Genomic DNA, 22,041 nt, shown 5'->3' with positions numbered 1-22,041 from the left:
ATTTTATGTACCAAGTATTTTGTAATAAAACATGAAAATAAGACCAAGTAGACTGATCTAAAATTTTTCTCTTACGTTTCAAAAATACTCTATCCCCATAGGAGTATATCTATAGATGCTAAGTAAGGCTATTATAGTGATTATTTTATAGCTTCTATTTGACCAATTCATCGAAAGTTATCGTCTTACAGATGTATTCTCAATATTGATAGGTCCATTAATTTCATGAAGTAAGCTTGGGTCAACCCCTAATTCAATTTTTCAAAATACAAAATGGTTCAATTATTCCCCTCCTGAGAAAATCAGACATACTGTTGTCTGGATTCTGTGATCTTTCTTAAAAAACTTATCCAATAGCGTCAATACAATAACTTCTTAAGGGCACATTAAAAAACATAAGTTCATCAGTAATACGAAGTATTGTGATTTGTAATTGTAAACTTTGTCACAAAAGACAATTTTTTTGTCATAATTGCCTGAAAATGGTGTTAAAAAATTGTATTCTATATAGGTGATTTTTATTTAACTGTAGAACTTTCTTTACTGTGTCGTGAAACATTCATACTTTGCTTACGACATTGCGAAGTAATTTGTGAGTTTTAACAGCGTAAAATGTTATTTATTTATTCAATTTTAATAATCTCAGTAACTAGTTTCATATGAATGATCCAAATTACTCTTCGAATTTATTTCATCAAACCTTGTAGACTTTCTAAGGTTTGCTAAGGTTTATAAACAAAGTAGAAAAATATAAACACTTAATTTACAACTCGCAATACCAATTTTACATAAAACTTATTTAGGTGATAAGAAGGGAGCGAAATATTTAAGAATGACATCATGCGGTCCTTGAGTCCTTGATCTCATATAATAAATAGAAAGCGTTCGCAAAATTCTTCATGTGCGCGTCAGTGACAATTCTGAACAAACTGTACACAAAGTTTGAACTTGCTGCTTTGAAAAATGTCTTAAATTTAGTTTGCCATGTTTTTGTTTCGTTGATGACGAGAATCAATAGAAGTTGAACCATGTGAGAGAGGTCCAGTAAACATCAAATTGTAATCTCAGTAAAAAGAAACAAAAAAATGTAGCATAGACCGTCATTTCCTAAATGTTTGAAGGATCCTTTATAATTATTATATATAACAAGAATTAGGGCCTCGAATTTTAACTTTAACGAATCACACAAACCGTGAACGTAGCATATTACTTTGACTTATTAAGGCGGTGGGGTGGCGCCACAAAATTATTGAAAAAAGGCGTGGCAAAATCAGCCGAGTTGTGTGCTTGCTTCATGAAAATGCTTCAATCCACTTTCCACTGTACATGAATGTAGCTTCACAGAGATTGAACCCACCATATAACTATGATCTGGCCCCATAGGACTACTTTCGTTTGCAAAACTGAAAGCCGAGTTAAGTGGTGAAAGATTGAACAGCGACGATGAAATTAAACAAGCGGAGTACGAACATTTTGTTTCTTAAGATGCAGAATTTTCATGCTGGAATAGAAATTTTAATCAGATGTTCTGAGAAGTTTGTGGAAATGTTGGTATAATATAGTCAGTTTTTTTCAATTTATGACCTTTATGGTATAACTAGACTGCACTAAATCATGTATATTTGCGCAATACATATTATAGTGAAGTTATATTTTAGAATTTTTTTCTGTAATTTTATAAACAAAACCGAGAATTACTACTTGAATATAAAGATAAATAGTTCATTCATTTCAGTATAAACGAATGAGTTTCACAGAAAAAAAATACTGATATTTTAGTAACTGAAATTCATTATTAATTTAATAATTTCAAGATACAAAGCACAATTTCTGAAACATTTTATCTTTTATCCTATTATCCTCTTCAAACAACTAGAGTAATTCGTATCTGTAGCAATTAATTATATTCTTGATTGAATTTGACTGGAATCTTTTAAAATATTTAATTCCCAATATTCACTTTTATACTAAAGTTACGTTAATTGTATGAAACGGTGTAATAATTGAATTCTCTAATTTAAATGCTTCGTGAAATTATATTCATTATGGACATTGATAAATTTCGCTTTGAATATTAATCAAAACATTAATCAAATATCAAGAATTTCGTGTATCATATTGGCCATATTCACTGAAGTTTGAATAATATATGCTTTGTGTAACAGACACATAACATTTCTCGAACGCCAAATCTGTAATTACGCTATTTCGAACTACATGAATGTAACGTGATCACCCAAGTGTTGCGAATCTTGTCTTCCAAACTACAAGTCGACCGAATTACTAAATTGGTGTCTTTAATGACTCTACAGTGAAAAGTCATGAAAGCATATTCGCTGGTACACGTAGAACAAAGTGGTTAATGGATAATGAATCGAATGCATTTACTGTCACTTTCATCATGCATAATCGTTTTTGAAAGTTTTATTTAATTCAAAAATAAGGAAATGTTAAATTCCAATGTTTCGCCTCCAGCAAATAAACTGTTATTTTCATTCTTATTCTATTTTTTTCGATTGAAACTCTATGCCCTTTCATTTTTCTCACCAACAAGTTACTTATTTCAAAATTTGTCCTTCATTTTATCCTATTTCATACACCCCATCAATCTTTTACCTTCTCGGTTTTCCTCTTTGCTTTTTCTAAGTTTTCTCACTTTACTCACCTAATTATTTAGCTAGTTGATTCTCATTACGCGTTCATAAGAATTTAATTGTTTTTTGTATGTCTGATTCAGCCACGTTTTTGAAATTTTTCCATTTAGTTGCCTTGTCAGGAAAGTAACAACATATCCTGGCGCAGACATTGCATCGGATTACAATTCTCTGATAGCCGATATTAAAATCTAGCTAAAAAAAGTTCAATAAAATCAAAACTGGATATCACAGAGAACAATAAAATACAAATTAAGAAAGATATTAACATCCAACCGAGACAAATAAAACATGAAGTTGATTTGATAGTACAGAAATCTTTTAAGGATCACATTTCCAAAATAATAGAAAAACACATAAAAACGAGTCCAAGATACAAAAAACAACAATAGATGATTGACGAAATCCTATTTGATTTGATGGAGCAAAGAAGACGACAGAAAAATATTGTGGAAAAATCAGAAAGGCCACAGAAAATTGGGTGAAAGACAAATGCATTGAATTGGAAGGGTTACAAGACAAAAATGACACGTTCAATATGCTTAAAAAAGTCGGAGAAGTAGCTGGACTATACATCAAGAAAACTCGTCATACCTTAAGGGATTCAAAAGGAAAAATAATCATAGATGAAGAAGAAATTCGAACAACTTGGTATGTGAATATCAAAGAACTGTATAATAACTCTAGATCAGAAATCTGTTGAAATTTGTTGAAGACGAAGGACCAGAAATACTAAAATCAGAAGTGATACATGCTATGAAGTAGTAGCAGAGATGCTAAAGCTTATTAATGAAGAACACATAGGAATATTATTCAAACTCTTCAATCATGTTTATTCAACCGCTAAAATTCCAGAAGACTGGTTCATAATTTTGTCAAAAAACAACGTCTAAAGCACTGTAGCGAATATAGACTGATAAGTCTTAAGAGTCACACTATAAAAATATTCTTAAGAATCATCCACGCTAGAATCAGAAATAAGTGCGAAGAAGATCAAAACCAAACTCAATTCGGCTTCAGAAATGGGTTAGGAACACGAGAAGCACTTTTTGCACTGAATATATTACTCCAAAAATGCCCAGACCAACGGAAAGATGCATTTGGAGAATGGCAAATTATCAAAGTTTAGATTCATGTATATCATTTCGCTTAGGGCTCTTTTTGATATTTATGTTCCTCATCAATATTTTTTTCATCATCAAAATTAATGTTGTGACTATCGGTGAAATTATGTTGGGCTAGAAATCATTTATATTTATTGTTCGTATTATGTTCTCGACAATCGTATTCATGCTGGCATATTCTGGATTTCAAGTACTGTTCAGTTATACCGATGTTACTCTTATTGCAGTCTAAACATTTTATTCCATAAATCACATTGGAGTGCTGTAGTTTGAGTGTTTAGTCTTTGATATGTGTGAATAAGTTGCCCACTTTGTTTATTCGCAATTATTTGACGAGTGCGTTTTGAAATAGTTTTCCTATAGTGTAAAGAAAGATTTTACTTTCGTTTCGAGGTCGATTTATTTCATCTTTTGACTGACGTCCAATAATTTAAAAAGGTATCGGGTTTGTACAGTTTTTTCTTTATGTGTATGTATAAGTCTCTTTAAATGAATTTTTCCTTATTCTTCTGCTCTATATAATAATGTTCTTAATTGTTCATGTTTTTATATTGTTACACTAAACTTATCTGATTCTTGTTTCACTTTTTAATTTCACAGTTTTTGTTATTTGTTTATCTTCCTCAACATATATTTCTAACCTTGATAAAGATCAAAAAATGGATCCAAAGGATTACATTTCTAAAAAATTCTAAGAGAATTTCATTTTCAGTCTTGAACTCACAACACCATTAGAAATGTATTGATTTATGTATATAATTATTTTCCTTTAAGGATTTCACAAGAATTTATTCCATTATTAATTTTTTTCACTTGCAAAAAATTATTTGCTTTCTTAAACGATGTTCCACGTCCAAACCCTCATCTAAACTTTGAATTCTTCCAATATCTCTGAATCAAATTAGTTATTGAACATGGAATACCAAATATATTCGAATTGGAAAGTTCTACGTGAATATAATATATAACCAAGTTTTTGAATGCATCTAAATGTTCTTGATTTTAGGTCTTCTCTGTTTTAAAATTAGTTTTCTTATTTGATAATTTTTGGAAGATAAAATTTGACGTTACGTCTTTTCTTTAAGTCTTTATCAAAATATTTTGATACGTACGAATACCAATAAAATGTTCCCATACAATATAAGTCGAATCACCACATTTTTTTATTGAGGTTCCTTCGTCGTTCTCATCTTCTTTTTCTTAATTAGTCCTATGAGAAATTGCAATTTATTCCATCAGCAATTCTGATCTAATTTAAAGTCCAGTATGATAATAATAATTAAAGCATAATTATTCCGCAGTGATTTCAAAAATCAATAATTTATTTCAGTGAAACGCCGTGAATGGGATGTTTAAATTCCAATTTAAAAAATACTTCGTCCATAAAAAAATTGGAAATGCTCGTGTTTAATAAATTCTTAATTGGACTCTAAAAATTCGATATACCAAATTAAACGCAGATTCCAGCAGATATCATAAAATTTTCAACCCTTCCAGCAGTGGCGTGATCAACATTCATTATATTTGGAGTGAAACTAATGAATATCAAGCTTTTTGCCTCGTAACGTAAGTAATTTGTTGGATTTTTGTGAGGAAAAATCCAATAAAAGTGTGGTTATTCAAATTTATAGTTTCAACAATGATAAATATTAAAAATGCCATTTTGACGAAGAATTGAATCATATTTTATTTCTTTCCCATAGAAAACATCACTGTGGCCTTATAAATAGAATTATCTCTAACAGATGTGTCTGTTTGGATCCATTTCATTTGCGAGGTATTGGAAAATGGATGTGTTAACAATTCGAATAAACGATAAGGTGGTCCAAGACGTGTCGTTGAGATTGATGAAATCATGTCTAGAAAGAAGTTGGCAATATTTTTTTTCAAAGTGTTTCCAATTCGTAACTGTAGTGATACGACAAGTTTTGAAGTTGTCTAAAGATATGTCGTATTATTTCGAATTAGTTCAATTAGTGATTCATTATGTCTAATATGTCTAATTTATCTGTCTCTTTAGGTATATGTTCATATTTGTCTCAAATTTTCTCATCTGCTCAATCAAATTAATTTACTATCGATCTATTTATATATATATATAGAGCATTTAACCATCCATCAATTGATATATTTCCATTGAACCATTCATCTTTCCATATATTTAATCATAATATATCCTTCTGATCCATTACTACTATTCTAAGGATTAAAATTTTGAACTAATTTCGGTAAAAATAAAGGATACATCGATACGTTTATAGTATAGTAATTTGTTATTTATAAGCAGTGATTATGTACTAATTTTAAATTTCATCAAAAGAAAGTCTTTCAGCAATCAAAACCCTGTATTTTTTGCGACTATACGTATTCTATATACTATATATACTGTACCTATACTGTATTTTTTCCACCTTGCATTGGTTTCTCATATAAATTCATGTTCTTCTAATAGAATTTCTTGAATAGATAAATAAAGGACAATCCAGCATCAAGTTATGAGAAAACAGCAATCTCCTATTTTTCAAGAAGCCATACAAAATCTACTACGCTCATATACCGGAATGTCACATTTTCCAAGAAATATTTATGGCATGAAATATTAAGGACTAAGTACATTGTTAAGTATAATTCAGATTTTGGAAAATATATTTCAAGGCACAAGATACAAAAGAGTACGGGTCAAAATGATAGACGTTACTGAATCAAGATGCCCCCAGAAAATGTGAAAAATATAATGTTCCAGAATGTTCAAAGGATAGTCTGTTCGTATTTCAGGATAAAGGTTTCAAAATAAAATATATCTAAGTGAGGAAACGAATACACCATCGACCACATGGTTACAAGACGAAAATAAACCAATACGAAATGATCAATCAAAAGAGAAATGAATTGAAAATAACAAAGAAGTTATTGGGATTCGCAGAAACTGAAAAATCTGAGAGGGAGACCTGAGAGTTGAATGTTCGTAATCCAAAAAATATAAATATTGGCTCCTTCCTTCTTACTAAATTCAACAAGAAAAAATTTGTTGTTCATTAGTTAAAGCAATTCATATATACAATTTGACTTAATACCAAATATTATACGAGGGTCGTTTTCTTTTCAACCCCCAATCGCTGTGTGCAGACGCTACGCGGACAGAAGCAAGTAGGCATGCGCTATAGGCGACTGCGAAGCTTTTTCACAACATACTCCGCCATTGTGACATTCAGGTGTCAGTCGGCGTTGTGCTACAGTCACGTAAACATTATTCACGCTCCCACCAAGTGTGAATTGCGAAGTGTAATTCGTTATCTACAGGCTGAAGGCCAAAGTGCTACAGAAATCCATCGGACAATGAGTCATGTGTATGAGGAAAACTTTATGAATGAATGGCGTAGAAAGTTTAAAGATGGCCGTAATGATGTGCATGATTGAGGGGGCCAAGGGCGCAAATCTGTCGTTTCAGATAACCTAGTTCAACGAGATGACAGAATGATTAAAGAAAACCACATAATCACTATTATTGCTATGTCTACGGAATTTCTAGAAGTTTCAAGGTCTGTTTTGTACTCTATTGTTACTGAACGGTTAAGCTACATTGGCGTCAAATTTGTTTGAAGAGGGTATTGAAAAACTAGTCAACAGTTATGACAAATGTCTCAATCTCTTCGGTTATTTTGACGAAAATTAACCGTAAGTGTACCAATCCAAGTTTTGGTAATAACATTATTGGTTTATATGAACTTTTCTTTTATTTATAGCCTATAAGAGATTGAAAAAAACGGCCTCCCTCGTATTATGAAAAATCCACGAGATTATATTTTCAATTTTCTAGTGAAGCAAATTCTTAATAATATTGAATTTATTATTTTTTCACGATTGCTTTGTTACATTTTTATTCAAAAGATAGGATTTCGAACAATTCCTTTTGGAAAACTAATATTATAAACTCTTAATATTTTGAGTCACGTAAAAAGTTTAAAGCTGATTATAGTATCTTCACAATAAAAAAGTCTTATAATTTGAACAATTTTCATACAACTGTCACTTTATCTTGAAAAGTACTTCCTGTAGTATCTAAGTGCCTCGTTGGCGAGACGGAAAAATTCGAAATCAATGTAGTTTTCTCGTTCTACTCCAACAATTTTTAATTTTGATATCATACTTTTGGTTAAGCTTTGAGCTGAAATTATTATGAAAATATATTTATTCATATATTATTTGTCTAATTTTTATGAGTCTATGTGCCCCTCCTCTCCACAATCCTAAGGAGAACGTCCAATTGTCAGGAAGAAACAATAATCGATTTTTTTTCGATTTATCGAGTGGTAGTCGTTACGATTATATGATGAACTTTCAGCCTAACTGAATGTCGAATATATCTTCGAAATCACCGCGTTTCACCATGCTTAGAGACGTTGAAGATCCAATTGTTTCGGTTATTTTTAAAATTGAAACAATTTTTATACGATTAATTGTGAAATTGAAATGTTTTGAACTTTTGGATAATTTATATATAACTTTATAATGATGTTTTTAATTTTTTGATCAATATATAGAGAGAATAAGAATGAAAACTCAAAAATTTTATTGGTAGTTTAAATATTTCAGTAAGGCCGCTATATTGCGTGACATGTAAAATATATACTGAACATATGATATAAAGTAAATACGATAGTTATTCTCTCGGTTATTTTACAATAAGCGTTGTTATTCAACTTTGATTGATCTGAAAAATGGTATATAAATCGTGTTTTCTACCGGGATGTGACAATACCATGACTAAAGCACTTGATAAAGTTTTTTTTATGATACTAAGAAATTCGAATATCAATCAAAATGACTTGAAAGTGTTGGTCGTTTTGACGATCCTGCAATATGTAATTATTTCTGCTGCCATGATAATTTTAATATAAGTAAGATTCAAATTCAACTTATTTTGATATTTTATAGTAATTTAGTTTATTATGCTGTGATTATGTGATATATAAGAACTAAACCTATAAAAGGTTCAGTCACTTTATTTTTATACATAGAAAAATGTTTTATTTATACGTAACTATTAAATAAACACTATGTTATAACAGCACACGCTTCATTACCGCCAACGATAACCTCGTGATCATCAAGCAGACAACTACTCAATTTTGTTATTAAACATATGACGTCACAATTGAAAACCAATCAGAATAATTTTTATGTGGTATTTTTTCATTTTAAATTAAATATTTCACTATCTGACATTATTGCCTATCAAGAACCTGTAAAATCAGCAAAAAAATTAATACTTTTTGAAAATGCAAGTACCCTATTTTTTTAAATAAAATAATCGCAATGAATTTAACTTGTCTCCAAATTGAATATTCGGTGGAAAGAATTCTTGGTATCGTCTCTTAATTATAATTTTCCTTTCTGGATCTAAATAACAGACGACTCAACACGTCTTGCCATTTTACGGCCAGGGGAATTCTACTCGGTTGTAAATCCCTTTAACCACGCCTTTTACTGGAAAATTGTATCTGATTCTCTGAAGTATACTTTATTTGCACAATTAAGACGTTGTTCGTCTTGATTTAAACAAATATATAATGGCGTACAATTCATCAAGACATCTTTGTCAATGTTTGCCATAATTTTTTATATTCTCACGGACTTCTCCGTGCTTAGTAAGCTTGGAAACATGTTCATATTCCAAGTTGAAATCATTATTACATTCAAGTAAAGAAGCAACTGCAGTAGTTTCCACCATATTGATTTATTTATTTTTTCTAAATGCGTCATATCTCTATATCATACACGTCATCAATAGAAGAAAATTGTATGAACACGTATTTGACAAATTGATTGACGAATTGACAAACTCTTCTTAAACTAAAGATTGTAGTCCCCATATGCCACGAGACCATTCCAAGCCAAAATATAAAAGTTCTAAAGAAATCGGTTCACATTGTGCCAATTGTTTTATATCTATAAATAATGGTGATTTCAAAACTCATCGTCTAAAACTTTAAGTAGCTGTTTTTGACTTGACTAATTAAATTAATGAGAAATCTTTACGGCAATATCTAGTGAATATATATATATATATATATATATATATATATATATATATATATATATATATATATATATATATCTAAAAATTTCCAAAATATCATAAATTTTTATTTTAAGCACATTCTGAGTGCTTTCTCGACTATTTTATTGTAAAATAACATAAGTGTGTGCCGGTTAGTTCCCATATCATTCGATGCGTTGTATATAACAATCCCAGTGCAGCTATAAAAATAAGAAATAAATTGAATACAAACAGTTCCGCCTATGTTTACGGAAATATAAAAAAAGTGGATGGTGAAATATAGAATTATGTTTCCATTTCAAGCCTGCATTCAAAATCGTTCTCATTTATTTTTGGTTTCCATAAAAACGATTTTTAAGCTGCTTCTCGCGTTAAAATTTTCATACAAAATTAGGAGATCAATTTCATATAACAAACCGATTCAATTCTGAATATTTTCAGTTGACTCCAACCAAAAATCGTCGATTCAACATTTGGTTTGGAATATTTTTTATTTCTGATATTTCACGTCTCTACAGTGTGAAAATAGTTACAGAATGGAATTGCTTATGTTACTATTTTATAGAATTATAAAAGCGATATGTCAATTTTTGAGTTGCGTTTAGCTTAAAAAAAATTTTAATATGCAAGATTAAAAGTTGTGGTTACTATTCTCACTATGAATCTAAGGACGTGGCATACGAAAACTATATTTTTAATTGACGTTCCTTTTGATAATCAAGTTTTACACTAGGTGTCTGTATTACCATGAGAATAATACTGCAATTACTAATCAAGTATTATTAAATATCAAGTCTATTTGTAGGTTTGATTGTTCTACCAAATCTTGATAATCTTGTGCTGTCGCTGGTTGAGCCAGGTTTGACTTCTGCAAATGATCAGAAGTGGTTTGGTTACGAGCTCGTTGCTGCTGAGTGTACCTACTACTATGTTGTTGGTAAAGTTGACTTGTATTTTGTGTTTGATTGATTACAGATCTTGGTAGACCTTCAGAACTACCACTCTTGCCCGTTTCGATTCGCGATGAACAACTTTTGCTTTTTACTGTAGTTGGCTTGTTCTCTAAATCATCTTATTTCGGATGCGACTATTTGCTTTATTTTTGGTATAAGGTTAAAGTTTTTATAGATAATTGAGATCTGGTTATTTTCCTGAATATACGTTGGTTGGGTGAACCTTAAATATCATTTCTTGGTGGTTGTTCACACAAAGAGTATGTTTCAATTAGTTTTGAAGTGTCGCCATATTGTTCCTACATGAAATTACTGAATATTCTTTAGCATTTCAGCAAACTGTTATTCTGGTACCATCTATTTCCATTAAGGATTATTCCCTTTAGATAGCTCAATTCTTCTTTAAAGTTAAAAAAAAGAGAGCAACATTATATTCCAGATAGTTGAAGAAAAGGTACCGCCGATCCTGGGACTTAATACCTGTGAAAAGTTAAAACTTATTGCACATGTAAAAACACTGGAGGAAAGTAATTGTTCGAAGGGTTAGGCTGTGATGAATATTGTGGGTATGATATTGAGCTAATCGAGAACCCAAATGGTTTTAGGTTACTGTCTTTTGTAGGTAATGGAGATCTGGTTGTTCTGCTGTATAGACATTTGTTCACATATAGAGTAGGTTTGAATTAGTTTTGTGATATACGAAAACTATATTTTACACCGACGTTGTTTTTATGTACAATTTTGATGTAGGTACAAGTTCTACACTATGTCTATACTTTACAAAGATGTTCTTTACAAGGAACTTGAAAACCTCAATTTAATGAAGTAATATTGTACTTTGAATAATTCTTGGTGAAACTGAAAATATTCCTTCATTTTTTTTTCTTCTTTGACCTATTTATGATTTTCTTGATAAATCGTCTTGACTTTAGACCTCTTTCGACAAAAAATGTTATTCAAATGCTGAAAAAGTAAATGTAGTTATCCTTTCTATGAGGTATGCGATGCTAGTTAGCTGTGTTTTATATTCTTTGATCTTGAGATAATTCTGCGGAAAAAATCTCAGCTGGAGTACGCCGATCTAGTAGGTCATTCAATATTATCACTTCGTTTAATCCATGCATATGGGAAGACTTCGCTTAAGTAAGTTCTTAGCATTCAAGCATAAAATGTTTTCTTAAGGCGACTACAGACGTAACTGCAAGCTTGACAAGCATGCATGATCAACCTTTTTGTGCAAGCAAGCTTGAGCGTCTGTAGAAAAAATCAATTTTAAATCTTGTGCAGATTTTTAGTTAGAATCAGACATTAGAATTCAGGATGTGCGGATGTGTTCCGTTTATAAAGATTATACCTACCCAAAAATTCATTTTTTAACATTAACGTATTTTCCTTTAGTTTATTTCTTTTATAATTTCGAATGGTGTTGCGGGTTGAGGACTCAAAATAAGACTTTTATTAATGACCTTTTTCTTCTACTTTATACAACAATGTTCTCATGTTATATAGTTTGTCCAAATTTTTGTCTCATATACAGTGTATCCTTTTCATTTCTATATACATAGATTTTTATATTGTGACACTATCTGATTATGGTTTCACTTCTAATTTCACAATTCGTCTATCTTCATGAACGTTTGAGTCATAATGTACTATATATTCTTAGCCTTTATAAAGGTCAAGTGCAAAATCAAAACGTTGGTATTTAAAAAAAACTCCTAGACAGTTTTTTTGAGTCCTCAACACGCAATACCCTTAATAGAAAGGACAATAATATCAATATTGGCATTTATTTCTTATGAATTTATTTCTTTTATGGATTTGTGGATGAATCGGCATTCGCGCGACACAATTGTTGACTAAATTTTGAGGTACTCATACACCAAATCTTTCCCAAAATTGAAGCGCTTACTTGAAATGGATGTCTTTTTTGTTCCTAATATTCTATTTGGATTAAACAAGCTCTCTTTAATAAGAATTTTAATTGAAATAAGTACTCTAATTGTGCAGAAAATGAATCTTATTTATCTCAGACTGTCAAAAATGCCCTAGGATTTGTTGTCAATTCATATATCTTCGGTTCGTATTTAATTTTAATTCTAGAAAACAACAATAAAACCATGTCTGTTTTTTCAAAAGTTCAATTCATTACGGCTAGAAAGTACTGATACATTTGAGATAATATGGGATAATACTTCGATGGGCTTAAATAACAAAGTAGGGATTTAATTTTTATTTAGAATGCAAAATTAAGTCGTATATAATTGCAAACTTTTTAGTTGATAATCTGGATAAGAGATTATTTTTTTAATAATGTAAAAGACGACTTCAATTCATTCAACTGATTCATTAGAAAAAAGACGTATATTGTTTATCTGAATGTGATTTATCTTTATATAGACACATTAGGACTGTTACGGGACTCACATTATTTTTAAAGGCAACTAATGGGCACTTGTTGTTGGATTCTCCTCGATAATTAACAATACGTCCATTTCACCATTTTCTGATGTTTTTTGTTCTGTTAATGAATTTTAGGGACAGTTCTATATGGAATATTAGTCAATTGTAGAGGTATTTAATTCGGAAGTTTGCTATGTCAAATATCCCTCAAACTTATCATAATTCAAGTTTCAAATTATATAATTGCTTCCACGAAGCAATCTAATGATTTGTTGAAATCACTTGATCTCTATTTAAAAATACCGGCCGTGGGGTAAACAAATGATTCCGACGTATGTGTTCGTGCGTATTGTGAACTTATTTGATCGATTTTAAACCTTATCATTTTCCGTATTACTGCGAATTTGATTCTTGAACAGTTGTTACTGAAAGAAGTGCAAAATTTCCTTTCAAAAACATAACTCATCGGTTTTATTTTATACTATGCAGTTTTTTGCTCAATGTAAGCAAGAGGTAAGTATATTCTAACACACAAGCATATTCGAAACATGAAAATTGAGCAGGATTTTGAAGACATGTAATGATAAGGGCTTAAATCTACCTACGGCTTTAAGTTTGTCCTTGTATATTTCAGCTGTTATCACTTTGTAACCTATTTATATTTTATAAAGGGAATTGATGTTGAAAAAGCACGAAATAAATACAAAAGTCTTAAATTTTGTACACTGCTTGAAAGTGTGTGTCAAAAATTTTTAACAAACCTAAAATTTAAATTGAAGCTTCACTCCATTATTTGATTATATTATTCCTCGTTTATTCCATTAGGCAATATTTTCAGATAACTCCATAGCCTTCACTTCATTGGTACCTTCTGCGGAAATAAATAGAATTCAGTAGTCTTCATTTAGAGTGGAATATTTGCCCTATTTTTGGAATATTGTGTTTGGTGTCTGCATATTCTAGTAACGATCCATTTTATTTATCTCAGAAGTGTGGCAGTTTCCCAGGACAATGGAAAATTATTTTGAACATCAATAAACTTCAAATTATTAAAATTTTTATTTATAGTTACGCTTTCCATTCCTCAAGAGAGCGGAGTGTGAATCAGATAAAATAAGGGAGAAGTGAAATATTTGAAATATTATTAAAGAATTTTTTAATAAGTATGATGTTTCTTTGGTAGTAACATGCCATTCGAACATCCTATGGCGGAGACAAATTATCCTATGTCAATCTAAATCAAATTTTCTCAAATTACGATGAGAAGACAAGATAAAATAAATTGCTCTCATTGCTCTCGGTTATTCTAACTTAGCTCCTTGAAAATCTATGAAACTTTTATTTACAGACTGTACTTGTGTGTAAAACAAAAAAGGTGAACTGGAATTTATTTACAGATATCATTGTATACTATTCAAAATACTCATGGAATATTTTGAAAAAATTGATGTATATAATAAACAAAAAATTACTAGTAAATAAAATATATACAGATAGGTGTTAACTGTCGTTTTCTTTCTTCATGTAACACAAATCAGTAACCGTCCAAGTTTGATGGTTACAACTAGTACTCACCCTAATGATAGGATGGCTGGTAATAATAAAATTCTCCGGGATGTTATAATAAAAGGGACGCCAGGTTAGTGCTCGAACAATATAATCGTTCTATTCTTCCTAGCAAAGAGATGAAAACAAAGGAGTTTCCCCAACATATGATTTTTTATTGTAGTTAAAACAGGGAGAGATCGACATCCCCGACAGATACTAGATAAGATAGTTATTCGTGAAAATCCATCTCGATTTTAGGACTTTTTCAATAGAAAATCAGTTTCGAATAACAAATAAAAATTTAAGGATTCGATCTACTTCGGTCTAGGTATATCAAAAAAAAAAGAAAATTCACATGGTTATAAGATATATATCACAATAAACATAAATTCGCGAGATGCAAGAGAATCAATAAATCATGAAGTCATCAATGATTTATGAAAAAAGTATCCTTTTCCTGAAATTTGATGTATATGACCCTTTTTATCTTTGAACGATAATACATAAATTTGTGTTCGGTAATTGAATATAGCGTTTGGTGAAGTTCATTACCAGTGATTGTCAACGATGAGTCTACAAGGTTATCGTAACCAATAATTCTGAAACTTTTCTCTCTCTTTCCAAACATATTCAATGATATTAGCTTGGTCATGGTAGTTATCAACTGGATTTATTTCGTCTCTAGGTGTCAAAAAATCTAACGCTTGAATTCTGTCTAATATGACGTTTTTGTGATTGTTCAGTAACTTCTACTTATTTGAAATTTTTTCTACACATTATAATTTATTGAGCTTTTGTGAGCTAAATGCTCAATTGCCTTTATATCCTATAGGTTATAGGGGCATTTATTTTACTATTTGACTAATTCATCATGAAAAATCCAGACCCTTCTATCTTGCGCCAAATTTTTCGTTTCAACCCATGATCTTCCCTTTTTTCAAGATTTCTCCTAGCGTGTTGTCCCATGTTGCTTGTGGTCTTCCTTTTCCCGTTTTCTTAACATTTTACTTTCTTAAATTTTTTTCATTCACACTGTGTTATCCATCATTTATAGGTGGCCTCACCATTCTAGCTGTCTTTATTCCATCCCTGGTGTTCCAGTCTTACCCTGGAGTCTTATTGTTAGTACCTATGATTCACAGTAATATGTGAAAATTGGCTTGTAAATTGCTTTGAACATTCTCATTTTTCTCTATTTGGAGATTTATTTCTAATTTATTAGCCTCTTACTTAAAGTAAAATATATCTAGTTCGCATTTAGTATTTAATTTCTAATATTGTCTTGTTTCTTCTAATACTATTCCATTAATTTTATTAAACGATAAAAAATTCATGCAGTGACATGCATTTTTAATGGAAGATATCTCGATTGGCCTCCTCGAAAACTCATTTGAGGTAGTAGTAATGATGCAAAACGGTCTCCAGCAGACAACACATTTCTTATGAGAAAAAAATGTTATACCAGCAGAAGTTATAATAAATCCTACTTTCACAGCATGTTAAGTTGCTTGTGCCCTTGTGTGTCAGTGAAAGTACACAGGATATTATAAGAAACAACCAATAAAAAATTCATTCACTTCCAGACGATGATCAAAAAATTAACTTATATCAAAACAATTTGTTCCAGTGACTGATTTTCTCAAAATTTAATAATCGGCCAGTTATTCTTGGAAACCACAGTTTTTTAATACTTAACTCTTAATTACTCATTTTTTTAAGATAATATAGATCAATTTTGTAATTCAGAAACGACATACCAACAGGATGGTTATTCTGAACATTATTACGATGAAGAAAAATGGTATTTGAATGGGAAATAACCTAGTAGAGGGATTGGACGACGAGTTTCAATGAAAACTAATTCAAGATTGAGACTAAGCTACAAAGATTAGAGACAATTGAAAATGAAGAAACTGTATGAAATTCAACGCACGAAATTTTTGTTTAATTTACATTCCATTTTTTAGATTAGAGAAAGGTGATTAGGTAGGTGATAAACAGTGGCGAGTTGCCATTCCCGCAGCAAATACTCTATAAATCTCATACCGTCTTCGGTTTTAAGGGAAATTTCCCTCATAAGTCACGGTTAATGTCACGTCAGTAAACTCATCATTTTGAAGAATCTAATTTACTGTTGTTTGGAAAAAACATTTCAATACGATGGTGCTTCGTAAAAATATGGTGCAAAAAGATGATATATGGTTAGGTTAAGTAGATGGATTGGACGAAGAGATGCAATGGAGTGGCCTGCTCTATCCCCGAACATCATACCTTTTGATTTGTTATCTGAGGAAATATCTGATATTGAAGATATGTCATTGAATTGAGGACTTTTGCTACATTTCATATGTCAAATTTGAAATCTTTGTGCTCAAAAACAATTTACATTTGTAACATGGAAATAACAGAACAATATGTTTTTGAAAGTAACTGAAAGATGGAAGAATGTCTACTCTTACTGTTGAAGGTTTTCCCATACTGTAAAAGCAGTTTTCTCATTTGGTTAATGACCTGAAGATAAGATTAGTATAAGCTAAAATCATTTGTTTGAATTCTCAATTTAATAATAAGTATTATAAAATATGATACTATATGAAATTTCTTATTCAAAATCAGTGATCCAGAACTCATACGTAGAAAAATAGAAATTATATTGAGTTCAAAACAAAAATAAAGATATTTCGGTTTAGTTTGATCAATAAACAACATAATATTTGAAATAATCTTTGGCTTTTTCACCTTTTTCCAAGGTCCCTCATAAATGTAGAATGAGATTAATTGATAAATTCTATTTACATGCCAATGCTTCAACTAATTTTGATTATTAGATTAATTATTATTTATTATGTTGTTAGAAATTTATTGTACACACTATTAGCAATAAAATAATAATAATACATAGAAATGTGAGATTATTTAATGTTTTTGCTTCATTATTATCTTCATTGTTAACAATCTCTACAGCATTGTTTAATTGAAGATTTCAATTTGCAGTTTTTTGTTTTCTATTGATAGATGTCTCAACATAATTTTTAGTGGTTTCCATAATCAGTAGCGCTTTAATAAAGTTAAATAATCTTCTGCATCGACCAGTAAAGTAGCCCTCTTCTACTTTGAAAAATTAGTAGTATCTACATCATTAATTTAGTTGAGAAGTGTTACCATACCCAGTTTATTTTTCCTGAAGAACAGAATCATCCCAAAAATATCACTTTCACATCCGATAAAAGTATTTTCGATTGTGTGGACTATTTAAAACACCATAAGAAAAGAGTACTGTGTGTGAACCAAAATAATGATGACACTCTGATTAACTGCATGGGATATTTTTCCTTGTTTTACTAGTTTTGGTTTATTTGAATAAAGTTAATCAATCATCACCAATAAAACAAATATCAGTTTTCGAATTGTAAAATATGTCCTTCAATATTATTGCCAAATGTCAGTTATAGTTCTTCCAATATCAATTGCAGAAGATAATTATGAAAGAAGCACTCAATATTTCATAAATACTATACCAAATTAAGAAATTAAAAATAATGTTTATTCCCCGTATCAACTTCTGTAAATATCGAACAAATTGTCAGTCCACGTGGACTCATCATCTCTACTGTTTACCAATGACAACATCTTATCGTAAACATAAATGCATGAACACAATTTCTTCAAAATATTCTTGTTAGAAAGTCTGTGATAAGCAGTGGCATGGTTTGGATATTCATTTGATTCATAAATTTCTTTAAATAAATAGAAATATGGCGTTCTTTAAACCATGGGCGAATGAAGGCAGGTATGAATTTAATAATAAATATTTACATATACAAACACAGCAATTTATTTCAAATATATTCGAATGTTTAAAAAAGGAAAATATTCAGCAATCTGATAATGATATTATAATCTCATAATAAGACTTGCTGAATTAACTAGAGTAAATAAATTTTCCATTTATCGAGTAGTCACAGAAAAGCTTGTGAAGAAAAACTGAAATCAGTTGACAAAGCTACTCAAAATTTTATACGTAGGACAATTTATAGTTTATATAAGGTATTTATAAAAATAATGATTTATAAAATGAGTTATCTACGTCTATGGTAGATCAAACAAAATTGTCGGCAAGGGTTTTTATAATCTGCAGTTGGTATTGGAAAAACTCTACAATTTTGTATGTATTGTTGAGAAATTATAGTTTCATTTTCGTCACGATGCACAAACAAGAGATATAATATTTACTAAATAAAAATCTCTCGCGAGACCAGGCACAAAGCGCTGTTTATTCTCAGAAATCTAGAGAGAATTTCACATGCGAACAATGCACTGAATGCGATAAATGGTCAACAATTTTTTTCCGGAAATAGTTTGAATCCCAGAAGCGCCACTGGGATTAGAGTGTTTTTTGAGGTTCAACCCTCGACCCTAATCACTGACACACAAGAGGTTACGCTTCAATCATTTCAAGTCGTTTTGTTTTCTTCAAGGGAATCACATCTCTTTTAATTGAAAATAATTAGTAGAGAGAGTTGCAGAAGGGTGTACTCCAGAAATTCTGTGCTTCTACCGATTGATGTTCATTTGATATAATTAGGTTTTGGAACAAAGGTGATAATAAATAGGCAAGATTACATGAGGTCTCTGTCTTTCACAGTTATTCGGACAGAATATTAAATGAACATAACGATGGAATATTTTTAAAATCAAAATTATGTGAGGTCTGATAAGAAAATTGTTGATACGTTATTTACTTAATTCTCTCGCGGGCTTAGACATTACGATCTGTAGATAAATTTGATGACATTTGCCTTTATTCATAATTCAAATTCAAATAGTTTCCAACGAAAAATGGGATTTAAGAAATCTTTAATTCGATATAAGAATCAATGGTAGGATGCATAAGAACTTATGTGTACACAATGTAAAATGTCTACTACTAATCGCAACCAAATGTTTGATGTCAATCTGCAATCGATGATTTTCAAAACAAAATCTGAAATAACGTTAATAATTTAAGGAGGGCAGTCTATAGACTAGTATTCAACTGAATTACATAATTCATTCAGTAGAGGTCAGTACAACTGCTAAAATTATAATAAACAATTCCCGGGGATTCATTGTAATAATGGCGATTTGTCTTGTCTTTTTCATAACTTGGTGGTGGTTCTTTTTTATTTTTTTCTTCACCAGCTAAATTAAGAGACTTGAGGGTTATTATACATCATATCCTTTATAAACACAATAAGCCTCTTCATAGCCAAACGAAAATCTTTTGGATTTGGACATCGTATACCAACAAAAAATGGAAAAAAAACTCAGTCATATAACAAACATCGAAAATTTGGTAACCTATGTATTCAAACCTTTTTTTATTTTTGAAAACAGAATCACATAGGTAGGTAATTAGCTATCTATTAAGAAAAAAGAAAAATCATAAAGTTGATTTCCATTAAAATCGCCGTTCCGATAATTTTATCCAGCAGTATTTCTTGTTACCAAAATAACTTGATTGTGAAATAAGTTTTACAAGCTTAAGGATAAAATTGGTGAAAAAAGGATCTGAATGTATTTTCACTTAATAGAGAATAAAGCAGATGAAGAAGATAAAAAAGACAATGTTTCAAGAGGAGTAATTTGTATGGTTTAGAATTACTTACTACTTACGTTCAGTTAAGATCATTACGATGCTAACCAGAAAGGAATAATAGGAATAATAAAGCAACACAAATGGAAGTTTTAGGCTCACTTAGGTACTCCATATTACATTGCCAAATAGGAATTTTTCACAAATGGTTAGGAAAGTACTATACTTCAATGAATTGACAAGATTGAATTTTGTGAATAATTGAGAACCAAAATATTTTTCTATCCTATTTTCTATCTATAATGGAGAGTCTATGTTTGGTTTATATCTCCTCCAATTTAGGACTCAAATTAAGCTAAAAAGTTTGAAAAAAGGAGACAATAAATAAACTTTATAAATTCCAATACACAAAAGATATTTAGTTTAGCTAACGGGCGATAAAACTCGCGAAAACGTAGCTTCAAAGATCTATTGTACATCCTCCTGCATCAAAACCTCAATGATTCTTATTACCATCCTGGGTGCTATGTCCATCCAACAACCTATATCATCGGGAAGATTTCTCAGACCACATTGACGAGGTTATGCCCCATAAGTGTGCATGTCATTTCAATCAATCCTAATCTATGGAGTTGTAGATCTTATGTCTTATGGACTGATTTTTGTCCTTAGATAATTCCTCTTAGATAATCGCAGAATGGACTTAGTTCAATGAAGTATTTCTCTGAGAATTCATAACCGTGTTACTCAGAATTATTAGGTACCTAAACTAGGTGACCAGCATTTCATTCCTAGACTAACTTTTATTAGAAAATTTCTATGCTAAAGGCTTCCGCTTGAAATACTGATGGTATCAGCTTATTGGTAGAGTTACTCGAACCAATATACTGTTTGTATATTCTTAGTTTTTGAGCCATTATACTTACTTGAAACCTTGTAACGGAAACAATTTCGTCTTTAATTGCTACTCGGAAATGCTACACCTCAGTTTGCGCATGGAATCATCCACCGAAATCCATCCTTCAAAAATTTTCCACAACATAGTCTGACTGTGACTTTCACAATAGTAAATTGTAACAGTTCACATAATATTTATATTAACTGTGTTAACTGAACTATCAAACAATAAATATACAACTATGAATAATATAATATAAACTCCAATTTCAATCAGTTCAAAAGTTGAAAACAAAAGGCAATTTGACAACGTATAAACCTACTTGCTATAGACACAGTTGGAACAAAATCGAAAAAACAATACTTCATCAAATAGCCAACCGTAAAAAGCAATTAGTTTCATTAGAAATAAAAGGAAAACTTGAATTTATTTATTTTGGAACGGATCGAGAAAGTCTTTTGTAAAGAACTCGATTCCTAGTTTTCCTTAATAACAAATTGATATCAATTTCAGACGTTGTTGTACCTAATTGATCACATAAAAGTGTGATAGTACGAGCATCAACTTCATATACATCATGAATACGAGGCATTATTTGTAATAGAAAATATAAGATATGACACATGACACATTTTGCTTTTGAATATAAGTGTATTACAAAATGTGAATATGGTCCAGCCTTAACACGACGACACATGTACAGTTAAATAAGAAAGAAAAAGATCGATAGTATTCTATTTAGTATATAGATGTTACCCTGTACGTGTGGGCTTAATGATGACTTTCACTCCATCCATTTCTTGATATCACTCATTAAAGGAGATA

Source organism: Diorhabda carinulata, chromosome 6 (genome assembly GCF_026250575.1).
Source record: "Diorhabda carinulata isolate Delta chromosome 6, icDioCari1.1, whole genome shotgun sequence".
NCBI lineage: Eukaryota > Metazoa > Arthropoda > Insecta > Coleoptera > Chrysomelidae > Diorhabda > Diorhabda carinulata.
The sequence above is the reverse complement of the archived record's forward strand: the minus strand, read 5'-3'. Positions refer to the sequence as shown.